This window comes from Nyctereutes procyonoides, unplaced genomic scaffold (assembly GCF_905146905.1).
Source record: "Nyctereutes procyonoides isolate TBG_1078 unplaced genomic scaffold, NYPRO_anot_genome, whole genome shotgun sequence".
In the NCBI taxonomy this organism is placed as follows: Eukaryota; Metazoa; Chordata; class Mammalia; order Carnivora; family Canidae; genus Nyctereutes; species Nyctereutes procyonoides.
In genome coordinates, this window is record NW_026575052.1 from 38761716 (window position 1) to 38788370 (window position 26655).

Below are 26655 nucleotides of genomic sequence, written 5' to 3' on the forward strand. Positions count from 1 at the left end.
AATATTCAATTAAACCATAAACAAAAGCAGTATAACTTTTGAATCTATCCAACTTTTATTTATCTATTTTTTAATATTTTATTTATTCATGACAGACAGAGAGAGAGGCAAAGACACAGGCAGAGGGAGAAGCAGACTCCATGCAGGGAGCCCGACATGGGACTCGATCCCGGGACTCCAGGATCACACCCTGGGCTGAAGGCCGCACAAAACTGCTGAGCCACCCAAGCTGCCCTCTATCCAGCTTTTAAAGAAAGATAGATCCACCAGCAATTCCATAAAACAGAAGGGGTATCAATCCCTTACTTTCTTTTACTTTTTGTGTTAGTTGTTTGAAAAACATTAGAAGCTGACATGAGGTTTTTCTACATATTGTCCAAGAACTTGGTTTTCTAATTTTAACTTCTGATTTTCTTCCTTAACTGCACCTACTTTTGCAGAGAGATCTTCAAGTACATTGAAGTTTCAACACTTGATTAATAAGTCATCCCTTTCCTCCAGTTCCACTTGATTTTCAGCATCAACTGCATCCATGTTGGCATTCATCATCTTGGTTAACAAACTTTTGGGTCTTGGATATAAAATCCTTGATGAATTGTCTGCCTTTGGAGGAGCTGAGTGGAAGGGGTTGGGAGGACACCTCAGGCCGCAACACCTGACTGGCCTCAAAAATACTTTTTTAAGATTTTTATTTATTTATTTGGAGGAAAGAGAAAGAAAGCATGCACAAGTAGGGGGAGCACCAGAGGGAGAGAGAGAAGCAAGAAGCAGACTCTGCTGAGCAGGGAACCCGACGTGGGGCTTGATCCCAGGACCCTGAGACCATGACCCCAGCAGAAGACACTTAACCAAATGAGCCACCCAGGAGCCCCTATTTTTTTTTTAAGATTTATTTATTTATTTATTTATTTATTTATTTATTTATTTATTTATGATAGACATAGAGAGAGAGAGAGGCAGAGACACAGGAGGAGAGAGAAGCAGGCTCCATGCCAGGAGCCCGACGTGGGACTCGATCCTGGGACTCCAGGATTGCGCCCTGGGTCAAAGGCAGGCGCTAAACCGCTGAGCCACCCAGGGATCCCCGCCTCTATTTTTGGATGAGTGAATAAAATCACTGGTTGCTGAAGCAGTCAGGGCCATCATGTGTTTGATGCATACTAGTGATTCAAAGGTTTGCCTAAGAGATTTGAGTCCAACATTTTTTCCTACTTAATACCATGCCAACTAAGATCCTTATATCTTGTTGAAAATTGTATCACCAGTTTTACCTTCAAGTACCCTGGCAAGTCACAGGCTTTGACAGACTACATTATCAATGTAGATGACTAATAAAGTGATTCTATCTTTCATTTCTGTGTTTTCACCCTATAGGATATTAGGTAAAAATCCAATTTATTTTCAGATTCTTGATTATTCAATAATACCTTTCCTTGTAAAAATACACTTTGTCATCTTGATTGCCTCTTTTTGAGTTAAAACAGATTCAACCCGCTCCACCCTGCCATGCCATGCTCCCTCAAATGGCCCTCATCTCAGGAGCTGTGCCTCCCACAGTGATTCTGAAGCTAGCTTTGATGATACTTCAAGTGATTTTTTTCTCTGTTTGTTTGATTGTTTTTTAAGCATTCCTCAAAGCCAGGATTTCTCTCTTGCTTTTTAACTTTCAAACTGTTTCCAAAATTGTCTTAAACATTATATATGCAATGAGATATTTTCATGGAGCTATTTCTCAGGATTTTTCCATTCAGTGCCTATCAGGTCAGGCTCATTTGCATCTCCACAGTGGTTAAAAACTTATATTTTACATGAGTATCAAAATACACCTTACAAATTTGTGACCAGCTGCCCTGCTCCCTTTGAGTTCCCTTGTGGGGACTATTGCTGTGTTGTTTTGAGCTATCAAATTCCCTGTGATATACCCTCTGCTTCAAGATTGTTCTGCATTTCCCTTGTTATCTTTTGCATTTGTATCACTTATAATCCTTTGCTCCAAACATTACTGTTTGGGACCATTTCTCAGCATTTCCAACTGAAATTATCATTTAAAATAAATATATATTTTAAACAAATACAGAGTGGCACTTAGTTCTCTAAAGTCAGAATCTTAGACTTGTTCCTGTTTTCAGACTAACTTCAAGGGAATATTTAACTAAACATAGTTTCAAATTTGTAAATAGAACCTTTGTCCAAATACACTTGTTGTAGGAAGTTTAATCAGTTTATGGGAGCCAATGGTGGTGTGTGTGTTTGTGTGTGCTTAATCTAAAATGATATTAAGCAAACACACTAGTTTGTTTAAAAAAGACAATAATTTTTTTTTCCAAAAAATGACCTACTTTTTTAGAGAAGCATTAGTCCTAGGGTCAGGAGTTATTTATGTCATCTGTGATCATGGCAGTGCATACATTCACCTTGATTTGGTTGTAGTGATAGTGACACTTGGTTCTGCAACAACTGTAAGGTACCACACTTTCCAATCATTCAGTGCATGGTTTTTGTTTTTTTTTTTATTTTTTTTAAAGATTTTATTTATTCATGAGAGAGAGAGAGAGAGGCAGAGACACAGGCAGAGAGAGAAGCAGGCTCTATGCAGGGAGTCCGACTTGGGACTGGATCCCTGGTCTCCAGGATCAGGGCCTGGGCTGAAGGTGGCGCTAAACCGCTGAACCACCCGGGGTCCCCTGTTTTTTTGTTTTGTTTTGTTTAATTTGGCAGGTTAAAAAAAATTTCTGACCTGGAATAGTAGGATTTTTCTTATGTCTAAGGGCGCTTTAGCCAAGTGTACTAACACAATGATGGCCCAAGATGGTCAAACATACCTTGTTCTTCCTGAGGCTGTAGATATGCTTTTAGTCACTGAGCAGACTTACAGTGCATCCCAGTGTGAGAAACATAGATGTAGGAAAAATAGAGCCAAATCTCAAAGAATACCTTGAATTATGAGTGGAAGGATGGAAAGGCCCAGAGAACCAGAGAAAAAATGTCTAGAAAGTAAGAGGAAAATCAGGAGCATCTAGAATAATGCAGGTGAAGTAGGAAAAAATGTTTAAAATAAGAGCAGTGGTCAGTGGAGAAAAGAAAAAAAATAAGAACAAATAGAGGCCTCTAGAACTCAAATTCTTTTTTTTTTTTTTTTTTTTGGAACAAATTCTAAGGTATTATTGGTGTGGGGCCTGCAGCTGAATTTACCAGGAGTTAATGAGTGAGGAAGTAAGTTTCACTGTAAGTATTAACCACTCTTTCAAAAGAAGATTGGCATTGAAGTAATGAAGACAAAAAGCACAGTTGCTTACAGGCATGTAAGAATTAAGAAAATGGCTGAGGTAGAGAAAAAATTTAAGGAAAGTTGAAGGAAGTAATGGCTAATGATATTTGAATACTTATTATGTACCAGACAGTGTGCTAAATGCTTTAACTAATTTAATCTTCATAACACACCTGTGGGAGAAGTACTTCTATTATTATTTATATTTGGAGTGAGGAGACTAAGGCACTGAAGTTACATAACTTGCCCAAGGTCATACAAACAGGCGATGGTGTCAGGATTAAAAAAAAAAAAAAACAAAACAGAAGGTTTAGCTCCAGGGACTTGCTCTTAACCCCTCCACCATGCAGCCTCTCTGTGCTAGAGAGAAAAGGACATTCAACGCAGTGTAAATGTCTCTGAGCTGGTCACAGGTCAGGTGCACAGAGAAATCAGCATCAGAGGAAAGGGAACGAGCTGAAGATACATGAGGAATTACTTTTTTTTGAAAGAGAAAAAGGGAGGATATGTTAAGTTAGTGGTTTCCACTTGGGACAGAAAGAAATACCTTACTAGCTAGAGGACCAGGGAAACAAAAGAGCCTAAGGAAAATTGAACAAATTGGAATAATCACTATGTGGCATATGATAGAGTCACTTGAGGAGATCAGTAATTACCAAATAGCAATGGGGGGCCAGCACAGGCAAAGGAACACACTTGTGGTGGATGCTGTTATCTTTGCAGCCATATGTGGTGCTGTGGTTTCACAAGGCATGATGACTTCTGAGAGAGCTGGAATGCTCTCAGGAGCATCTCTGCTTTAACAGAAGAGAATCCATAAGTAAGTATGGCAGAAAGTTCTAGCTATAGTGGATTGGCACACTTTTTTAGTAAATTACCATTAAAAGAAGAACTTTGAAGACCTATCTAAAAGATTGTAAAATTCTTGAGTCTAGGCACTCTCCATATCTTCAATTAATTTCCCATTTTTCCTACTGCAATATTTTTCATGTTATAGGAATTCAATAAACCTGGTGACTTTATTGTTTTTTAGAGGATTAGAGGGAACCTAGGGGGAGTGGAGATAGCAGAAGTGTCTGTCTGAAGAAATGTTTTACTCCATCTTCTAAGTTAAGTTGGTCTTGGAAAAGGAGCTCTTTTTAAGGAAAATGAAACTGCCAAAACCAGTCCCATAATGACTTTTTCAAGCTATTGTATCCAGGCTTTAGATATCTAAACTGGAGTCTTTGACAAAACCATAGCTGGAAGATAGCAGCCAGTAATACAGCTCCAGGGATAAAGGGGGAGAGATGTTTGGTCCTATTAATTACACAAAAGTATTCAATATTCACCATTAGTATGTGCTTCTCAATGATGAACTTGAAATGGTCCACCACCAGAATACATTAAAGACAGAATCAGCTACTTTTTGGGGTGGGGGATGTGAGAGTGTTGGAGGTGGAAGGACTGTCTAGACTTACAGAATTGTTAATAATAAGTATGCCTGGTGTATTTAGTACTCTTGTATCTATCACAGAGCTCCAAAAAACTGACTTGGAATGTGACTTCAGCCTTTCATTTGGTGTGCTAATGAGAGTATAAAATTTGTACTCTTCACAGAAATAAACATACTATCAAATGTGTTATTTTTCTGCATTGACAGATGGATCACATGCTCAAAATTACAATGAATTTTTATTCTGAGCAGTTTTGCACAGCACCCTGCATCCACTCTTGTTGTTTGCCACATGTTATGGCCCTGCTTGTGCCCCGAGCCTGGGTCTCAAGGTAGCTACAGCATGACATTTTCTCAGAGATAGGCAGGATTTAATTATCCTCATTATTCTTAGATTCTCAAAGGTTTCTGTGGCTGTGCCCATTCACTAATACTGTTCTCTTGGGCTATAAAGCTGTGTCCAATTATTCTTGCTGCATGTCATTGAGTGACTTGGTGACACCTGTGGCAGCCCTTCTTGCATTCCAATGAATCCATTTCTGAATTCATAGTGATTCAGGGACTCTAGGGGCCAATGGGTTATTGTAGAAGAGGATTGAGATTCTTTTTCCCCTTAGAGTATCTTTGTCTGGGTTTAGCCCTCTTTACTATTTTTTAAAATAGGACTTTAAATGAAGGGCGACACTATAAGATCACCAAGTAGCTGGTCTACCTATTAAACAACACCCCAAGGATCATGATATAGAATGAAACATCATCCCAAATAATTGGTCTGAATAAAATTGTGGCTTCACTGTTGGAGGATGGCAGATAACAAGTTACAAGTTACCCTTGGACTGCCTTCAGAGCTGAAACTCTGAGAAAGACTAAGTTCATGCTCAGGATAGGAGAGTGAGTGGCTGGAAAAAGAGGAGGTGTTTTATTTGCCTAATGTTATGTGATGAACCCCAAACCTAGTGACTTAAAACAATAATTTATTTTTCTCCCCACAATTTGTTAGGTCAGAAATTTGGGCAGGGATTGGTTGGGTGATTCTTCTACTTCATGTGGTATCAACTTCATATTATATCCAATGGGTGGCTGGGCTGAGCTAGAAAGTCCAAGTAGCCTTCACCCACATGCCTGCTGCTTCATGGCTTCTCTGTATGGTCTCTCTTTCTCTCTACATAGTAGTATTCTCCAGAGATACAGAATTAACAGGATGTGTACATATACATACATACACTCCACACATATACACACACAGAGATTGATTCTAAGGAACTGGCTCAAATGATTATAGAGGATGGCAAGTCTAAAACCTGTAGAGTAGGCTTGCAGTCTGGAGACCCAGGGAGGACTTGGTATTGCCTCTCAAGTCTGAAGGAGGAAGAATTCTTTCCTCCTTCAGAGACCTCAATCTTTTTTCTTTTTTTTCTTTTTTAAGGCCTTCAGCAGACTGGATGAGTGATGAGTCTCATCCAGTTATGGAGGATTAGTAATCAGCCTTACTCAAGATCTACTGAGGAAATATTAGTTTCATCTGAAAATACCTCCAAAGCAATATCTAGATGTGTTTGACCAAATATCTGGGTACTGTGACCTAGTAAATGTACCACATAAATTTCACCATCCAACTTTCAATGTAGTTTCTCATCATTCAGTAGTGTAGCCCAAGCTTCTTTATACCATGCCAACTGGCTTCCCAGAGACAGGAAGTCTCAAGGCATCATTGTGTTGCATTCTTTTGGTCAAAGCAAGTCAAAAATCTAGCTCATAGTCCAGGGGAAGAAAAATAGGATATTTTATGGTGTGAGGAGCAGCATATGTGCCCAGAGGGGAGAGGAATGTTTGTCAGCTAGCATCACAGTGTCCCTTCAGCTAAGCAATTCATGTCTTTCACTGAAAGTTTCATTGCATTAGAGCTTTAGTTCTCAGATTGTAGATCCAGGATCATATCACATAAATCAGATATATCTGAAGTAAATAATGTAAATCAGATATCTGAACCTATATCTGAGGCTCTTCAGATATAGCTTCCTTGATCCAGAGACTTGATCTATCAAGAGATTAATAATCTCTGTATTCCTCTCCCCCTGCAACACACAATGATGAGACAGACAGGTATTATGTTTCTCTGACCATAGATGTGGACACTGAAAAGAAGGGAAAATGGGAAGCAAATAGCACTCATTGTTTCAAAGCAATTCTGAAATCCAACTATAAATGTGTTACCAATTCCCTCGAATCTAGGGACAAGAAATGTTTCTTGCAAAAGATCCAGTTCTTTGTATGTGATTTTTCTAGTTCATTGCTCTCAGTGGATCTTGGCTCTATCCTCTAAGTTATCTTTCTTTTTTCACAAGAAATGATCCACATTTGCAGCTAAGTAGCTTTCTCAGGCTTTTTTATACCAGTAAAAGTTTGGAGGACTCTTTTAATTTTGTTCAGCCTCTCTCCCTTTTAGTCCAAGATGGTACATTTCCTTTAAAAACTTTGTGGGTTTCCCATGTAGTCAATTATATTCCAGTCCATTAAGTAAAAGATACTTGCGCAAATATCTTTACTATAATTTTCTGCTTCAGGCTGAGAGCTGAGAGGCTAGGGAGCAACATCCTTAAGGAATTTAGAAATTCTAAATTTTAGAATTTAGATTAAGGTATATCTTTCTGCCATATCCTTGATTTGATAATTATCCTGAGGTCACATTTTAAGAGCAGCTCTCTGGATTTGATCAGAGACTATTTCATATTCTGAGAACCTTTTGCCATCTGAAGGGCTAAAAATGAGTAATAATTTTATTTTCTAACCCAACAGTATCTGGTTTGGATTTTGTGACTTAAAACAATTTATTATTTCTCATGGGTAGGACTTGCCTGAGAAAGTCTTCTGCTCAATGTAGTGTTAAATCACTATTTGGCTGCCTTTCATCCACAGCTGGTCTGGGCTGGAAGGTCCAAGAGAGCTTCACTCACATACCTGGCACCTCTAAGCTCATGTCCATGGCTTCTACATGTTATGGGCTTGGGCTTCCTTGCCACATGACAGACTCAAACTGGTCAGGGTTTTTATATGTACTTGGCTTCAAGAGCAGATGTTTTAATGAACAAGGTCTGACCAGTGTCCGGGAGTTTATCAAGCCTTTGCTGTATCATGTTTGTCAATGTCTTTTTAGCTAAAGCAACTTATATAGCTAAGTAAGAATCAGCATGGGAAAGACGACATAAGGACAGGTATGATAGGTGGTAACATGTATTGAGGGGCACCCATGTAACAGTCTCTCACAGAGAATGATTTTCTTGTCAGACAAATAGATCTGTCACCTCCTTCTATGTTTTTTTAGTGGTATAACTTAGAGCAAATTGCTGTATGTTTGGGCTTTTCATGTGCTGCTTATAAAATGAAAAACATAGTCATGACTAGACTTTTGTGAGACTTGTGCATAGTCATAGACATGAATAAACACAGTATACACAGCAGTACTCAATAAATTGTTACTACATTTTAGGAAGGACAGGTGGAACTAAGAGAAGATAAGTTTTTGGCCAAAGACTGTTGACCTTGGTAGAAATGGGAGTTTGAGACCAAGGATCAAAGTGGCATGGGAATGTACAGTGAAAATGAAGATTGGAGGCAATGATAAGCAGGGTTCAATGTGCAAAAAGGCAGGGTCAGGAAATTCTTACAAATCAAACTATATATAGAAGCTTAGAGAGTTAGGTAGAAACTGGGGACATAGGCTAGGAATCAAGGAAATTGAGACTCAGAATATGGACAATATTTTTAGACACATAGGTATGATTCAGAGAGGCAAGAGAGAAATTTGGCAGTTTGCAAATTTCTTGAGGTCAAAGACTCCAAACATTATTGCAACCAAAAGCGGAAATTGGTCTCAGTGTGTGGGCAGACTCACATGTGCAAAAAGACATTGGGGATAGGGCAGGGTTAGGTAACTCCTGACATTGGAATTCTTTTAAATTTTCATGGGATTCTAATTCCTTCAATTATTTCAATGATCTAGTGTTTATCTGCTTGGGAAGATGATGTTTTCTAAGGAGACGCCTCCCACGCAGACACTATCAGACTGTAAAGCTGTCTATGGCATTTGTAGTACCCATATGTCTCAAAAAAATGACAATGTCTCTACCATTTTTTGTTCCAACTGCAGAATAGTCCATTCTTTGGTTATAGCAATCTCGTTTCTTGAATATGTCTCACCCAGAGGGAGATTGGAATTACCAATGCTACTGTCTGAGGTTTAGTTGCAGAAGTCAAGATTTTTCTGATTCATTGTGAATATCCTATCTTTCCTCATGCTGATTATTATTTCAGTCTGAAAGCTCATTCTTATAAAGTCATTTTGTACTTTCATTTTTCATTGAAATATTCTGAATAGAATGAAATAGAATAATTTAAAATCATCTTTAGGCAAAGTGCAGTTTCTTGATTAAAAAGGAAAAACTTAGAGTGGCATTTTAAAGAAATACTTTTTTTAAGATAGCAACATACATTCATGAAGTTCAAGTCAGAAGAAAAATAGTTTCTTTTCTTCCTATTAGATCTGTCACAAAAATTCAGTTAGCTTCCTTTAAAGATTTTGATTATGAATGCATCTTAGGCATTTGATAGACACTATTTTAAAACATTATTTATTTATATAATATCTATTTTTATAGGTTTTCTGAGAATTCTTAGCAGTGAATGAGCACACAGTATATCTATCCCATAGTCAAATATGTGTTAGTCCTACCTTTATGTACCATTGTCACAGTGGTGACTTCATTAGTGGCTATAAGAACCATCAGTAGGCTCCAGATCTATAGCATTTAAATATACGGGTTGAATTTTTTAATGTCTAGTAAAGCATTCATTTTCTAATATTCATTTTCTTTTTTGGACTGTGGCATAAAATTTTTAAAATGTATAAAGGAAATATTATTGTGAAAGCTTTTGGAAAGTTAGGTCCCTTTTCCTGGTCCTGATGAATGACACTCTATTTGTAAACAGGGCTCTCTCTTTTCTTCCAGCATGATTTGTTCATATACAGAAACAGTCTAGGATAAGTATCAGCAAGCTACAGCCCAGCAGCCAAATCTCATGCCTTGCCCTTTCCTCTTATGGCATATCAGTACTGAAAAGAGGAGTCTATGTGTAGGTCATTGACCCACAGGTCAGTAGACCATATACTGTCTGGAGTCTCACCTCCAATAGGACTGGTAAATTGGAGGGACTTCCACTTTCTTTGGTTTGGCATTCTCTATAAGTGGCACTTTTTTGTGAAATGATTGCTGGAACTTTTGTGCTTGCAGACCTGTTGCTCCCAGGGAAGCTAAGATGGGTGGACAGAAATCAGAATTATAATCTTGTCCTCATTATCACTGTGCTTGCTTCAGTACATGCCTGAAACTCAGTGCAGGTTGAGATAAATTTCTCCTATGAAATGATACAATTCAGCTGGAAGCATCTGCCTTTTTAATGTTTAGCTTCATGTCATAGAGCATCATACTTCGTGTTGTTAATATAAAAGAGATGGTATTAAGTTTTAATTTGAATTTATATTAGATAAGATCAGTAACTGGATTGATGTTTTATGAGTGTTTGCTATGAAGATTTGGGAAATCATACTATCTTGAATGTACAGAAAGTAAAAATAACTTAGAACTAAAAATCTTGGGTGTAATTGTAAATGGGACTGACTCCTTAATTTCTCTTTCTTCAGTCTCATTGTTACTGTATAGAAATGCCACTGATTTCTGGGCATAAGATACCTAGGAATAAGCCTAACCAAAGAAGTAAAGGATCTATACCCCCAAAACTACAGAACATTTCTGAAAGAAGCTGAGGAAGACACAAAGAGATGGAAAAATATTCCTTGCTTATGGATTGGAGGAATTAATACTGGAAAATGTCTATGCTAGCCAGGGCAATTTATACCTTCAATGCAATCCCTACCAAAATACCATGGACTTTCTTCAGAGAGTTGGAACAAATAATCTTAAGATTTGTGTGGAAATAGAAAAGACCCCGAATAGCCAGGGGAATATTGAAAAAGAAAACCAGAACCGGGGGCATCACAATGCCAGATTTCAGGTTGTACTACAAAGCTGTGATTATCAAGACAGTGTGGTACTGGCACAAAAACAGACACATAGATCAATGGAACAGAGAACCCAGAAATGGGCCCTCAACTCTATGGTCAACTAATATTCAACAAAGCAGGAAAGACTATCCACTGGAAAAAGAACAGTCTCTTCAATAAATGGTGCTGGGAAAATTGGACAGCCACATGCAGAAGAATGAAACTGGGCCATTCTCTTACACCATACACTAAGATAAATTCAAAATGGATGAAAGATCTAAACGTGAGACAACAATCCATCAAAATCCTGGAGAAGAACACAGCCAACACCCTTTTTGAACTTGGCCACAGCAACTTCTTGCAAGATACATCTATGAAGGCAAGGGAAACAAAAGCAAAAATGAACTACTGGGACTTAATCAAGATAAAAAGCCTCTGCACAGCAAAAGAAACAGTCAACAAAACTAAAAGACATCCTATAATATGGGAGAAGATATTTGCAAATGACCTATCAGATAAAGGGCTAGTATCCAAGATCTATAAAGAAGTTATTAAACTCAACAGCAAAGAAACAATCCAATCATGAAATGGGCAAAAGACATGAACAGAAATTTCACCAAAGAAGACATGCACGTGGCCAACAAGCACATGAGAAAATGCTCCGCATCACTGGCCATCAGGGAAATACAAGTCAAAACCACAATGAGATGCCACCTCACACCAGTAAGAATAGTGAAAATAAACAAGACACGAAATAACAAATGTTGGAGAGGATGTAGAGAAAGGAGAACCCTCTTGCACTGTTGGTGGGAATATGAACTGGTGCAGCCACTCTGGAAAACGGTGTGGAGATTCCTCAAAGAGTTAAAAATAGAGCTGCCCTACGACCCAGCAATTGCACTACTGAAGATTTACCCCAAAGATACAGATGCAGGGAAAGACTGAGACACCTGCACCCTACTGTTCATAACAGCAATGTCCACAAATAGCCAAACTGTGGAAGGAGCCTCGGTGTCCATCGAAAGATGAATGGATAAAGAAGCTGTGGTCTATATATACACTGGAATATTAGCCATTAGAAATGACGAATACCCACCATTTGCTTTGATGTGGATGGAACTGGAGGGTACTATGCTGAGTGAAGTATGTCAGTCAGAGAAGGACAATCATACGGTCTCATTCACTTGGGGAATATTAAAAATAGTGAAAGGGAATAAAAGGGAAAGGAGAGAAAATGAGTGGGGAATGAACAAGGGGTAGTGGAAGGGGAGGTGGGCCGGGGGACGGGATGACTGGGTGACGGGCACTGAGGAGGGCACTTGACAGGATGAGCACTGGGTGTTATACTATATGATGCCAAATCGAACTCCAATAAAAATATACAAAAAATAAAATAAAGTAAAATTACCCCAGATCTCATAGTTCAGACTTTCTATCTCCCTTCCATCTTTTATTTTTTTCTTGAACACCTGACCCTATCCAACATTCTCTATATTTCACAAATAAATGAAATATATAAATATTTCAGTGAAATATATAAATATAAGTGATATATAATGTATAATATAAGTGATATATAATATATAAAATATAAGTGAAATATATAAATATAAATATAAATATTTATTTTTATTCCTCCCACATTAGTGAAGTTCTAAACAGGAATTTTTTTCTGTCAGTACTGTATTTCTAGTGCCTAACATAGGCACTAAATAATGAATAAATAATGAATGAATGAATGAATGAATGAATCAGTTGATTAATCCTAGATACAATTATAAAATGGATCTTGAAAAAAACTTTTTGTGAGTCATAAAAGTAGTGATCCTCTGGAATTTGTGTTAGGTCACTAATAGTAGAGTATGTCAGATTAAACTTAATTTCCTTTTCCTGAAAGACCAACATATCAGAGGAGTGTTATGTCTACTGTCTACTTGGATTTCAGCAAGCACTTGATAAACTCTTCCCTACAAGTTGGGATTAAGATGGACAAGGCAGTTGATGGTACCAATGCACAAAGTCATAACTGAGTGGCTGTATTCATAAATCAGTGTCTGTTTACAAAGAGGCCTCTGGTAATTGAGTGGAGGATTTGGTCTTTAGGTCTGTCCTGTTCTCATTTTAAAAATTATTTTATTTTATTTTACTTTATTTTTATTTTATTTTTAAAGTAGTCTACACGTGGGCCCAATATGGGCTTGAATTCATAACCCTGAGATTAGGAGAAACATGCTCCACTGACTGAGCCAGCCAGGTGCTTCTCTCCTGTTCACCATTTTTATCATTAATTTCAGTAGTGGCATTAATCGCAAAAAGAGCTAATCCACAGATGAGGCAAAACTAGAAGGAATAGCTAATAAGGGTCATTTACAAAATCAGCATACAAAAAATATTTGATAGACTGGAGAGGGAAAGTAAATATAATAAAAAAATTAAACAATGAAAATATAAAACTCTAAAACACCAAGGAGAGAAGTACTAATTAATGTTGTTTGAGAAGCAATAAAGACAGAGGTGAGAACTAGTTTAATAGCACCAAGAGATTAAGTATGAATCAGTCATATGATAGAAGTCCCCTATCTCCCCAAATATTTATTCATCCTTGGGTTTTATGAATAGAACTAGATCTAAAACAGGAAAGGTAATTATTTATCTCTTTGTGTTGGCTTTCCCAGAGCAGACCTGTGATGCCAGTTCTGGGCAATGCACTTTAAGGAGAACACAGAAAAGCCAGAGTATATTAAAAACTTGCCATCATTATGGAAAGAAAAGTCAAAATTATATGTGTATTGAATCTGAAGCTGGGTCTCAAACTTGTGGCCTTTAGATGTGTTTTATAGGCCCACATGGAGTTTTTTTTAGAAATTTGAATTAGTACCAGATGCTTCAAAATGAGTAGATATTTCATTAAATATAGGTTTCTGAGTTTGCTGTTACATTTTTTTATGGAAACCAAACTGCAAAAGTGTGTGATCCTATCTTTATACTCCTCTCCTCCCACTTCGCTCATCTGCTTTAAATTCCTGGCCCGTACATTAATCTAAGTGCTTGGCACCTGAAAGAAAAGGCCCAGGGAATGCATAACCTGTAAAAAATGGTTGGAGGTGGGGATGATACAAATATATCTAAAGAGCTTTTACCGTGCAGAGCAATTATACTTAATCTCTGTGACCCCAGAAAGTTGAGCACTAGTGGTAATTATAGAAGAGAACATTTCTATCCAATATATACAGTAACTCTCTCACAATGACCTGAGACTTGCTGCATTTTATTCTTCTTATCAGTATTGAGAAGAGTTTCTGACACAAACATGTTGGGGGTGGTGAATCCCATTCCAGGAACTCTTAGTATGTAAGCTCTTTGAGAGCAGACATCTTTGTCCATTTGGTTTATAGCTATATAAATTAGTATGATCACATAGTAGGTTCTCATTAAAATTTCTACATTCCATGAATGGAGTATTCAAGGAGGACTCATAGTATACTTGCTATACTGTAGGAAAAATCAATTAATTATACATGGAGGGGGTCATGGAATAAGGGGAATATTAAAATAGATGGCATTTAAAATCACTTCCATCACTGACAATCTATCAGGCAAGTGACATAGAATGAGATTAGGTATTTTACATCAATCATTAAACATAGTAACAGTAAAGTAGAACGTGTACTTGTAGAACCTGAGAGGCAAAGCAGTTAGCCAGTTATTTATTTATGGTATAGACAAGAAAAATGATTTGCTGGATTTTTTAATTGCAATAATCTGTTGTTTAAGATTCTTCTGATATTTGACTATATTTCATATCCAAATTGATGTCTGTGTTTATTCTGCTTTTCAGCTGTTAATCATTCCCATGTGATGAAAATACATTTTTATCCCCTCATATTTATAATCTAACTTATAAAATCCATGTTGTCTTGAGGTTTGGAGTGATTTGTTATTCTCTCCTTCAAGGAAACCAAGATAATAAATCAAACCATTGGGAACTGATTTCAATTTTCATTGTTCAGGGTAGTTATTGAAGGCAATGTTCTGAAAAATCATCTTATAACTAACCTAGAAAATAATATTTCGAGGCCAAAATGTGCCAGAGGAACAAAATTAAGTATCTAGTTTTTAAATGCTTTGTTGTGAACATTCTATGCACCTTTTATTATGAGGCTCTAGCAATTTTACTATTCTCAAAATCAAGAAAAAGGAGAAGTTACTTTATAAACCTTGAAGGACAGAAAAGTTTAAAGCCCTGATTTTGAGTGCTGGGGATGAATGTATTTAGAATGCCGTTTTGAGGGGGTGTGTGCTAACTCTGAAAAGCAGTAGCTTATTAAATTCTGGTAAACTTTCAGTTTATTTGAAGGGAATATGGTAATTGATTTTTGCCAAATGCTACTTATAAGGGATAGTAGTATCCTCTGAGTATTTGGCTTTAGGACAAAGAAAGAAAAGCAGCACCTAATTGTGTCAAGCTAATGGATACTTGGTGGTGAGATTAGATCTATGGTCATTATTTTTATAGTGGATAAGGAAAAATAGAGACATTCCTATCACAGAGTGGTACCCCCATAACCTTAGACTCCTATGTTGTTGTCTGTTGATCATCTTCCCAATCATCATAATCCTCATCATTATATTATCATCCTCATGTGTTGAATATACACAGCTACTATCTCTGAGAAATACTGAGCAGTTTATGATTTGTTTTAATTACTTTTCATAGCTTTCCTTACAGGGCATGGTGAACATGTAGCTTTAACCAATGTCAGAGCCAGCCTTAGGTAAAACGGTGATGTAGGCACTATTTTATTTCAGTGACTCTTCTGCTTGTGGGGACCCCCTCTTCTTTGCATAGCATCATAGTTCTCCTTCCTTGATTTAAAGGCAAAAATCGTTACGAGTTTTTTTTTTATTTTAGAAAATATATAATGGAAAATTTCAAATATGGGCAAAGGTAGGAAGAACAGTTTAATACACCCTAAATGCTCATCACTCAGCTTCAGGAATCTAACTACATAGCCTACCTTGGTTTCTTTCATCTATATCCCTACCCACAGCTAGGATTTTGAAGCAAATCCAACATTAATATTACTTCATCTGAAAATATTTTGGTATGTATCTAAAATAAGACTTTAAAAAATTATATCAATAACATGAAAACACCTTTAGATTTTCATAATCATTTCTTAATGTCAAATTTATTTTAAAATAATTTTTGTTTTGTTTGAAATGAGTTCTAAACAAAGTTAATAGATCAAAATTAATATATCTTAATTTTCTTTTGGACTATAAATTTCTCCTTTTTTTTCTCTCTGTAATTCTCTGTTGAAAAAAACTGGGTCATATATCTTATAGAGTTTCTCACAGATTGGATTTTGTTGATTATATCCCTATGGTGTTGTTCAACATATAAATCTATCTCTTGAATCTTCTATAATTAGTAGTTAGATATAAAGGCTTTATAAACGACTTACATTTCATTATTGAGAGGGGTGTAAATGCATTTTGAAATATACCTTTTCTCTCAAATTTTCATTTATTAAAGACATGAGATACTAACCATAACTATTCTCACTGCTTTGGTTGTTATCACATCTAATTCTTTTTTTTTTTTCATAACTCAACCTCCCCACCTCATTTCTTAAATTCCTATCCTTTCTTATGCCTTTTCTTCCTACTTCCTTGTCTCTGAAACTTTTCCTTCTTACTCGCCTCCACATTTCTTGCCAGTATTGCAGGTGGAGGGAGAAGAGGCATAGACTGACAATTACAGGAGACAAAAGGTTGTGTGGAGATGTTAAGTCAGGGAGACCATCACATCTTTTGTCTCAGAATGCAGTAATGTTCACTAGTTGGCTATTTGGTTTTAAAAATTCTCTTATGTGGAACTGGTTTTGAATATGGGTGATTTAGATAACCCTAAGAAAACAACCTAAGATAATCATTATGATGTGTTTCCTTCTAGTCTGTTATTGTGAGAGAAAGAGAGACACCAAATTTGAGAACATGCATATATATCCTGTGGCTCCTACTTTTTTCATTTGACAGAATGCTATCTAAATTTCTTCAATAAATTCTTTTTAGTAGCTATTTAGTATTATATAGATGTATTTTTAAGGTTATTTCCTTATAGTTGGATAATTTGGTGTTGTATCAAAGTATTTACACTTAATCATGTCACAAATAACATCCTTATTCAAACCTTGGAGTTGCATTGCTAACAACCTTCTTTTTTTTTTTTTTTTAAAGATTTTATTTATTTATTCATGAGAGACAGAGAGAGAGGCAGAGGCACAGGCAGAGGGAGAAGCAGGCTCCCTGCAGGGAGCCTGATGTGAGACTTGATCCCAGGACTCCATGATCATGCCCTGGGCCAAAGGCAGGTGTGAAACCGCTGAGCCACTCGGGGATACCGCTAACAACCTTCTTAAGTTAATTTCCAGAGAAGTGGTATAACTAGGTTAAAGGACATGAATAATTTTTAATGCTCTTAATGCACACTTCAAACTGACTTTTCAGAAAGTTTGTATCATATTTTTCCCTCTAATTATACATGTAAGCTCTTGATGATCATAGTTTTATTATCATTTAAAAAGTTGTCTAACATAACGGGTCAAAAATAGGAATATATTAATGATTTCATGGGGAATTAATTATTATTGGAAAGATGACTCAGTTTTTTTCTGTGAATTGTTGTTAATGTTCAGAGCTAATTTTTCCATTGAAAGAAGTGTTTTCTTTACTAATTTGTAAAAGATTTTACATATTAAGGATATTAACCATTTGACATACCTGTTGCTAGTATTTTCTGTTTGTCATTTATCTGAATTTTTGTATATTTTTATAAACAGTTTCTAATATTTAAAAATTTGTCATTTTTTTCCACTGTTGTGTTTATAAACACTTTCTCATCCAAAGATGAATTAAATGTGTATTTTTATTTTCATGGCTTACTTTTTATATACTATAAGTATTTAGTATATTAGTGTTAACTATCTGCAAATTATTGTGCAAGAGCTTTCTAGAACATTTTTATCTTGCAAACTGAAACTATACCCATTGAGCAGAAAATCCTCTTCCCTTTTCCCCCAAGCCCCTGCAGCCAGCATTTTACTCTCTAAGAATCTGACTATGGAAGATACATCATATAAGTGGAATCATTCAGTATTAGAAATTTTATGACTTATTTCCCTTAGTTTAAGTCCTCAAGGTTCATCTGTGTTCATGTGATAGGATTTTCTTTCTAAGTCTTAATCACACACATATCTATCTATCTATCTATCTATCTATCTATACACACACACACACACAGACCACATTTTATTTATACATTCATCTGTTGATGGACATTTGAGTTGTGTCCACCTCTTGGCTTCTGTGAATAGGGCTGCTGAGAATATCAGTATATACATACCTTCTTGAGATCTTGTTTTCAGTTCTTTCAGTTACATACCCAGAGGTTGGATTGACGGTTCTTTTATAAATGTTTTGTGGAAGTCCTATATTATTTTTGAAAGCAAGAGGACCATTTTACTATCCTACCAACAGTGCAGAAGGGTTTTTTATGCATTTTGCACAAACATGTTATTTTGGTTTTTTTTTTGCTGATAGCCAACCTAATGCATGTAGATATACCATTGTTGCTTTGGTTTGCATTTTTTCAAAAATTAGTGATGTTGAGCATCATTTCATGTTTAGTATTCATTTGTACATCATTTTTGGAGAAATGTTTATTCAAGTTCTTTGTTCATTTTTATGTGAGTTGACTTTTGTCATTGAGTTTTAGGTGTTTATATAATTTGGATATTAACCTCTCATTAGATACATTATTTACAAATATTTTCATTATGCATCTTCCATAGGTATTTTCTTTATAGTTACCACAAGGATTATTTAATACATTTTATAGTTAGAGCGATCTATTTTAAACTGATAATTTCCATCATATACAAAAATGCTACTCCTTTCATCCCCTTCACTTAACATTACCAATTTTACAGATTATATATTTTTATACTATGTATCCATTAACATAGCTTTAGAGTTTTCAATGTTCTTATATTTTAAATGCTGCACTATAATTTAAAATGACTTATGTACCACAGAATTCTGTATTTATCTAAATATTTACCTTCATATTTCACCAGAGAGCTTTATATCTTCATATGACTTTGTGTTTCTGCTAGTGTCCTTTTGTTTCAACTTGAAGGACTCCCTCTAGCAATTCTCATAAGGCAGACCTTGTGATGATGAATTCTGCCCACTTTTGTTCATCTGGGAAATTCTTTATAGATCTTCATTTCAAAAGACTATTTTGCTGGCTATGATATTCTTGGTTGACAGTGTTTTTCTTTCAGCACTTTGAATATATCATCCTACTCTCTTCTGGCCTGTAATGTTTCTGCTGCGAAATTCACTGACAATCTTATCCAGGCTCTTTTTATGTGATAAGTCACTTTTCCCTTGCTGCTTCCTAGATTTTCTCTTTGCTTTTGACTTTTGATTATTTATTTAATGTGTCTCAGTGGAGGCTTCTTTAAGTTTATCTCAAAGTTCTTTTTGTTCTTAAATTTGGATGTTTGTTTCCTTCCTTGGAATTGGGCAGTTTTCAGAAATTATTTCTTCAGTCAAGCTCTCCACCCCTTTCTCTCTTTCTTTTCATTCTGAGACTCTCATAATGCATATATAAGTCCCTTAGGATTTTCTCAGTTTTAAAATTCATTTTTCTTTTTTTTATTCTGACTTCATAATTTCAAATGACCTGTCTTTAGGTCCACTGATTCCTTCTTCTGCTTAAGTCTGCTGTTGATTTCCTCTAGTGATTTTTCAATCCAGTTACTATATTCTTCAAGTCTGGAATTATTGTTTAATTCTTTTATAGTTTCTCTTTGTTGATGTTCTCATTTTGTTCATGCATAATTTTATTTCATTTTTGATTGTCTGAGTTCTCTTGTAGCACACTGAGTTCCTTTAAGATAATTCTTTTGAATTTTTTGTCAGGAATTTTATATATTTTTGTTCCCTTAGGGTCAATTTCTGGAAAATTTTTTGTTCCTTTGAATGGGCTATGTTTCCTTATGTTTTCATGTGCATTGTTGTTGATGTTGTTTTTATTATTACTAATACTACTACTTTGCTGTGATTTGTGCATTTGCAAAAACAACCATCTTTCCCAGTCTTTACAGACTAGCTTTGTAGAGAAGTGCTGCCATCATGGTAAATTCTGGAGGCCTCTCAAGTCTTTTCTGGAGATGCATCTTCTCTGAATGTGTGCATTAACTTCTCAATTAGTGAGGTTTGCCAGTTACTTTTTCAGGAGTTTATATTTTCTTGCTCCCTCTGTTGTTTGTCTGCAGTGTCTTGAAAGTTCTGGCCTTTTTTCTGTTCTTGGTGGCCTCCACACATCTACAGTATTCTGGTTTCTCATCATTGCTCTATGTTGGGTGAGACAGAAACAAGTCCCTTGGGCTGCCCCACAAAGGGTGGAACACTGGATGTACAGTGCTCTCTTCTCTGTCCCTCCAAAAAGAAAAGCCACAAGTTGGGATTTTTCTTCCCTTTGCACCAAACTGTGCATCTTGGGAGAAAGTTATCATGGTTGAGATGAAATGGCTTTTTCTTTTGTGGCTCTTCTTGGCTTTGCACTTGGCTGGAGTACTGCAACTTAGTAACTGGTTCCTGGAGTTCTCATAAATATTCTTTGGACTTTAGATTGCTGTTAAGTTGGTGTCTCAAAAGGAGAATGAGGTCTGGAGCTTTCTATTCCACCTCAGATGGTGAACATAGCATACCCACTTTCCCCAACATCTAACTGTTCCTTCCTCATTCATTAGTTGATAGTGTTTCCTTTAACACATATTAACACACCTTAAGTTCTTACATAAGAAATATTTCAGGAAATTCTGTATTGTTTCATTGATGTGTCAATTATTTGCAAGCACCAAACTGATTTTGTGATTGTAACATCACAGTATAATTTTACATGTAGTAGGGTAAGATTATCCCTGTATTATTTTTTTATTCTAAGAACACGTTCATTCTCACTTTTCTTTTAAAGACCTCTTCAATACTTTTAAAAAGGAAAAAAAAATCAGATTTTTTGTTTTTGTTTTTTGCAATGACATCAAGCCTAGAAAATAATTGCAAGGAATATCAGGATTGTTTACATAAGTCTTAAGAAATTCATGTAGATCTCTTACTATAGTTTTCACCTATTTTTAAGCTTTTTAAAAAAGTAACTAGGATATTTTTCTATTGTAGCTTTAGCAACAACAGCTCTTTGATTTCATTTTAAAAAAGCCTTTTCCATATTCTATTTTATAACTGGACAAATGTACCCAACTCTTCTTTGAAGTATTTTTCAATTGGGGGGGGGGTTCTACATTAAACCAGTTTTTAAACAAATGATGATAATAATTTCTTTATTTTTACTATAGTTCTGTGACTTTTATTTCTATTTCCATATCACTGATAAGCCTGAAATTCCTGAAAAGCTGAGGCAATGTTACATTTGGATTTAAATGATTAAATGATTAGGTAAACCTGTCTGAAAACCTGGCTTTACCACATACTAATAGTTTCCCTTAACCCCTCCCCTAAAGTGGAAGTTAAATGGAAAATGAACCTTCCTAAGGCTTATTTTCCAAATTTGTAAAAATAGGAATAATAACAGTCTTTCATGAAGAGCCTTTTTTTTGAAGATGAAATTTTATTTATTTATCAATTTATTCATTCATTTATCCTTCATTCCAGTATAATTAACATTCAGTGTTATATTAGTTTCAGGTATACGATATAGTGATTCAACAATTCTATACATTATTTGATACCAAGCAGTTACTTATACAGAACATGTAGTACAATAAATATTATTAATAATGCTAAATAAAAGGGGTAGATGGGAGCATTCTTGTATTTTTTTATTTTAAGGAGAATAAATGTTACATTTCACCATTAAGTATAATGTTGAATGTAGATAATATAAACATTATTTTGATCTACAGTTTATCAATGAAATTTTTATAGTTATCTAAACATCAAAGCCAAGAGTGAAAGCACAATTCCTTGCTCCTTCCATCTCAAGAGGAATATAGCATTACTCTGTTTCTCCTTTCCTTTCTACACCTTAGTCTGTTAGTTTATTCTAGAATTACAGACCTGGTTTATTATTATAAATATACTTTCTCTTAGGTGAACATTTTTGTTTGTGCTTTCATGTTCGAAGGTATATTTCTGATTGATACTGGTATTTAAATTAAATTTTAAAGTGAAGACAGTAGGTCTTTGTGTGCCTCTTAATATTGTGGTTTCACCCTTATTACTCAAGTAAGATATTTTTCAAAGCACTGAGAAAATAAGCCGCTGAGTTTTAACCCATTCTTCTAGGAAGACATGATTTTCAGGGGTCCACAAAAATTGTTAGTTTCTTTTTTGTAGCTATGATCCTATTACTGTATATCATTGTGAAGTCAATAATTGATAGACGTCACATTTATTTCCTTAAATTTTCTTTGCTTCCTCTATAAAAAAATAGAATCTGCTTCATTTTTCAAGGTCATCCAGGAAAGGTACAATGCTATTTACAGAAAGTTGACTGAATCTCATAGTTTCAAAATTTCTTTTTGATGAGGATATATAGTAGAATGTTGCTGAATGGGAAGTTTTCTATTGATTTGAGGAACTTTTTAGAAGTTTTGATGAATGAATTACAGGGGATGACTTTACAAAGGCTTCGATAATTTCTTTGTCTTCTAATCCATTTGAAATCACAGCCTGCATTTGGATTATGTTCTGTGGATGTTTGAGAGCTATCCACTATCTTTGTGTTAACCTGAGGTGGAGATTTTCTTTTCATATGGAACTCATTTTTGAAAGAGTGCCTTTTCTGTATCAGTATTCAAATATCCTTTTGAAAATGGATTGTGTTAATTCAGTGCAATGCCTGCCCTTTTTAATATTGAAAGACCTTAGGTATTTATCTTCATTGCTTTGACTTCTGAGTTTCTTATAAGATCATTTGGGCAACATTAGCATTGGACTTTAAGATAAATACATACAATGAGTAATGAGATAAGGGAGAAAATATTTGGCTTAGGGAATCTTAAGGCAGATTTTCAATTATTGCTCTATGTCTCATGAACAATTTCATGGAGACACACTGGTATAATACATATCGAAAATGTCTACTTTTGGTATAGAGTGCTTTTGAATTGTATGATCTTTAATTTATTGTAATAGTAACCTATTAAATAGTATCCTGGTCATTACAGTGATAGGATACATTGGCTCAGTTTTCAAAAATTGTCTTGTTTATACTGCAAATTGAGACACAGGGAAACTACTTTTTCAGAGCTTAATTTTGGAGGAAACTCATTATACAAGAAAAAGGGATGTAAAATTGGAAGTAATACAATTCTATTTTCAGCCTAGTCTGTTCTTTTCCCTAAAACCTGTGCAACTCTTCAACCTGCTAACTTCTACAATGTTCTGGATAGCATAGGTACTTTGGAATCAATGAGTGCCTGAAATCTTTAGCACTTTTTGAAAAATTTAAGTGAAAATATTTATCATAGTGAATATATATTTGAAAGAAGTTTCAGATGTGGGACTAACCAAAAGCAGTTTGAGTGACTAAAATCTTGGAATTCTAAACGAAATTCCTTTTTGTGTGCTGTAGCCGCTAAGGTAACGTATATATATTTTGTTGTTTTGAGAATTTAAAGGGATATTTTAAGTATAATCCTTACGAGTGTTATACTCAGAACAGGACTATACCAATAAAGCATATTTCTGCTGCAAATGATTGAAATCCAATTCAAATTAGCTTAGACAAATAAACAAAAAGATTGTGTGATTTTGATAAGAGTGAAGGAGGGGAGATGGGTCCTTTGTTCACATAAATCAAGGGAATAAAATTTCTGAAAGAACCTCCTCTGCATCTTGTTCATCTTGCTCCACTGAAACTCAGCTTCATTCTTTCCTACCACAGTCCAGTTTCTTTTGATTGCTGGGAGACATGACACAGGTTCTTCCAGAGTTCATCTAGCCTTTCACCGTCAGTGGGGAGGAGTGGGTTTACATGTTCCAACTTCGGCAATATACAAATCTTCAAAAGGATTTTGTTGCTCTATCCTTGGACCAGAAGTCCATGCTTATAGCTATGATATGGGGGGGATGTAGATTGGTATCACTAGCTGAACTGCAAGTTGGAGTAGGGGGAAGTGTGGTAGTCCCAGGAGGAACAGGGAGGTAGAGTCATAGGAAGGACAACACAGCCAGATTAAGGAGTGATATAAAGTGCCACTGAAAAATGAATGTTACATGGATGTCAAATTTCTGTTTTGGAAGAAATCACAAACTTTGAGAGTCCCTAAATTAACAAGATGGGGATGATAAATTACTTCATTAGAAGGTGGAAGAAATGAAGGGAGAAATCCCAGCCAGCGCAGCCATTCACGACTCTCATTTCATAATTTATAATTTGCCCAAAAAAGGAAGGACAAGAGAACATATCTGTGGCAGACAGAATAATGGTACTGAAAGATGTCTGTGTTCAGAAGCTCACAATGTGTGAATCTGTTTCTTACATGGCAAGAGGGACTTTACAGGCATTAACCTTATATTAATAGATACAAATCCAAGACGAGTAATAACCAGCATCTAATACTATTTCCCCATTTCCCACTTTCTTACAGTTGAAGGAATAGAGTCAGGTTTATCTATTTCCTTCACTGATACCTTCAATGAGGTTTACTTTGCCTATGTTTTGTCCCAGGTACTGGCTGAGTGCTAGAGGCACAAAAGTTGTTATGGCACATTCCTCTCCTTCCAGACGTGTCTAAGCTAACAAGGGAATAGAAACATAAACAAATCATCTCACTATAGTTGGCAGGCTGAAGGCTGACTTAAGGTCATAAATTAAAAGGCAGAAGTTACTTGTTTTCATTGTCTTAGATATTTTCAACATGTTGAGGAGGAGTTCATTGAGAGAACATGACCACCAGCTGACCTGCAAGTTGGACCCAGGCAATTGGAGGCTCCCTTCCCACTCCCTGTCCTTGGAATGTATGTTCTGCCCACCATCCCTACAGTGGAAGCTATTTTCAAGGATGCAACACTGAGGGAGCAATGTGTTGTTGAGACCGTCTATATGTTACACGTGAACTGAACCCAGATAAGACCACTTTGTAAGCTTTTAAGATTCTTGTGGCTGGGTGATGAGATCTACTCTTTTGGCAGTCATCCAAGACAAGCCTGTGGTAAGCCCCCTTGCTTATTAAACTTGCCACCTACCCATCTGGAATAGCTTCTTTCTTTGGTCTTTCCTTGCCTTCTGTGTACAAGGGACAGTTTCAGATTTCAAACAGGAAACTCCTGAGATTTTGAACCAACAATCAGCAAGGCAGACAGGAGACTGAAGAAATGTGTCTTGTGATAGAGGCACAAGAAAAATTGGAAAATTTTAAATTCGTTATCAGTCTCTGTGTGGGGAGAAGTGGTCCATATTTAGATGCTTGTGGACTGCCACATGACTATGGGAACACCTTGAAAAAGCTCTATGGTTTGGCACATTTGTTTTAGAACCCATGCATGGCACACTATGGTAAGAGGGGAAATGATTGGCTGCCACAGTAGGCTGGCCTCTATGGTGGGTAATTCGGCTAGCTGGCCAATGATCCCAATTAGGGGCTGAAGCTCAAGTTAGAAAGTCGGAAGAAGAACTGAGGTTAGAGAAGGACATGCAGGTGTCCACTTCTCTGCCAGTTTTGAAGCTGGCAAACCAGGTGGGAAAGCAGGATGATATAAGTTGGAGTCCTTAAGGTTCCACTTTGCAAAGCTGAGGTGGGACACAAGTTGTAGAGAGTTAAGGTCTGAGTGCTTGTGACAAAGCCTGATTGGATGCTAAGAGGTAGAATTCCTAGAAAAGTGAGGGGAACAAAGAGAAGGACGTTGTTGTGAGTGATAGTGAAATAGACCAAAACCCCCATGTGTCTGACCCCTAATACTATGGACAGCAACAACTCCAGTTAGCAGGGCAACCCTAGTTCAGGAGACATTCATAATGAGAGAATATGCCCATTGAGCTTATTGACAGAGCTGCTAGGTTCCAGCAAAAGGCCAGAGGAAGTATCCAGGCATGGTTCATAGATCTATGGAAAGGGATGGTTGTTGGCATTCTCTGACCGAATAGGAGGCAGAGAAAATGAAAAACATCACTACACATCCCTCCCGTCAGCAACAGCTCTGCCTTGGGTTTGGGGGGCTTAAATAGCTCATTTCCTTACAGATTGGATTATTCTTGTCTGCAGGCATTCTTAACCTGTTGAGGAGGCTCTCCCTGTCTTTGGAGGCTCTGGTTGGGGCACATTCACTGCAGGATCGAAAGCTAAGATATTCTAGGATCCTAGTGGGGGATGCTGATATCTAGCCTGAGCTCCATCATGAGACATGATATTTATGATGTCAGGTGATACAAGACTGATCTGGGAGAAACTGAGAAATTTGGAGAATGGACTATTGGAATCACCTAAGACAGAATGGGAGCTCAAAAATCAAAAGACTCTCAATCAGCTGTAAAGGGTCCAGTAAAAGTAATCCAGAAATACATGTAGTTTGACCTTATGCTGCTGGGACTGCACATACCATCCTTGATGCTCTTTCTGTTTAAGCAGAGGCCTCAGGGATACAGTCCCATCTAAGGTGGGTGATAAAGCCCCAGATAAAGGATGAAAGCTGAGACTGCCTCCTGGTGAGGGCCATTAGAGACAATCAGAGCTTCTTGCACAGCTAGCTCTTCACTGGTCCTTCAGAGATACAGGTGAGGCTCTGGTTGATACTGGAGCTGAATGTACTCTTATACATGGTAACCCTCAGAAATCTTCTGGCTCTCTCATTATCACC

The 26655-nt window shown here is 36.4% G+C and overlaps 1 protein-coding gene and 1 pseudogene across 1 annotated transcript in view; one reads left to right on the forward strand and one right to left on the reverse strand.

The window, feature by feature from the left end:
* Positions 1–26655, forward strand: part of PDE4D (phosphodiesterase 4D) — a 1377381-nt gene that overhangs the window by 409658 nt on the left and 941068 nt on the right. The gene's annotated exons all lie outside the window — the stretch shown is intronic.
* LOC129513547 (short coiled-coil protein-like) lies at positions 303–7686 on the reverse strand (annotated as a pseudogene).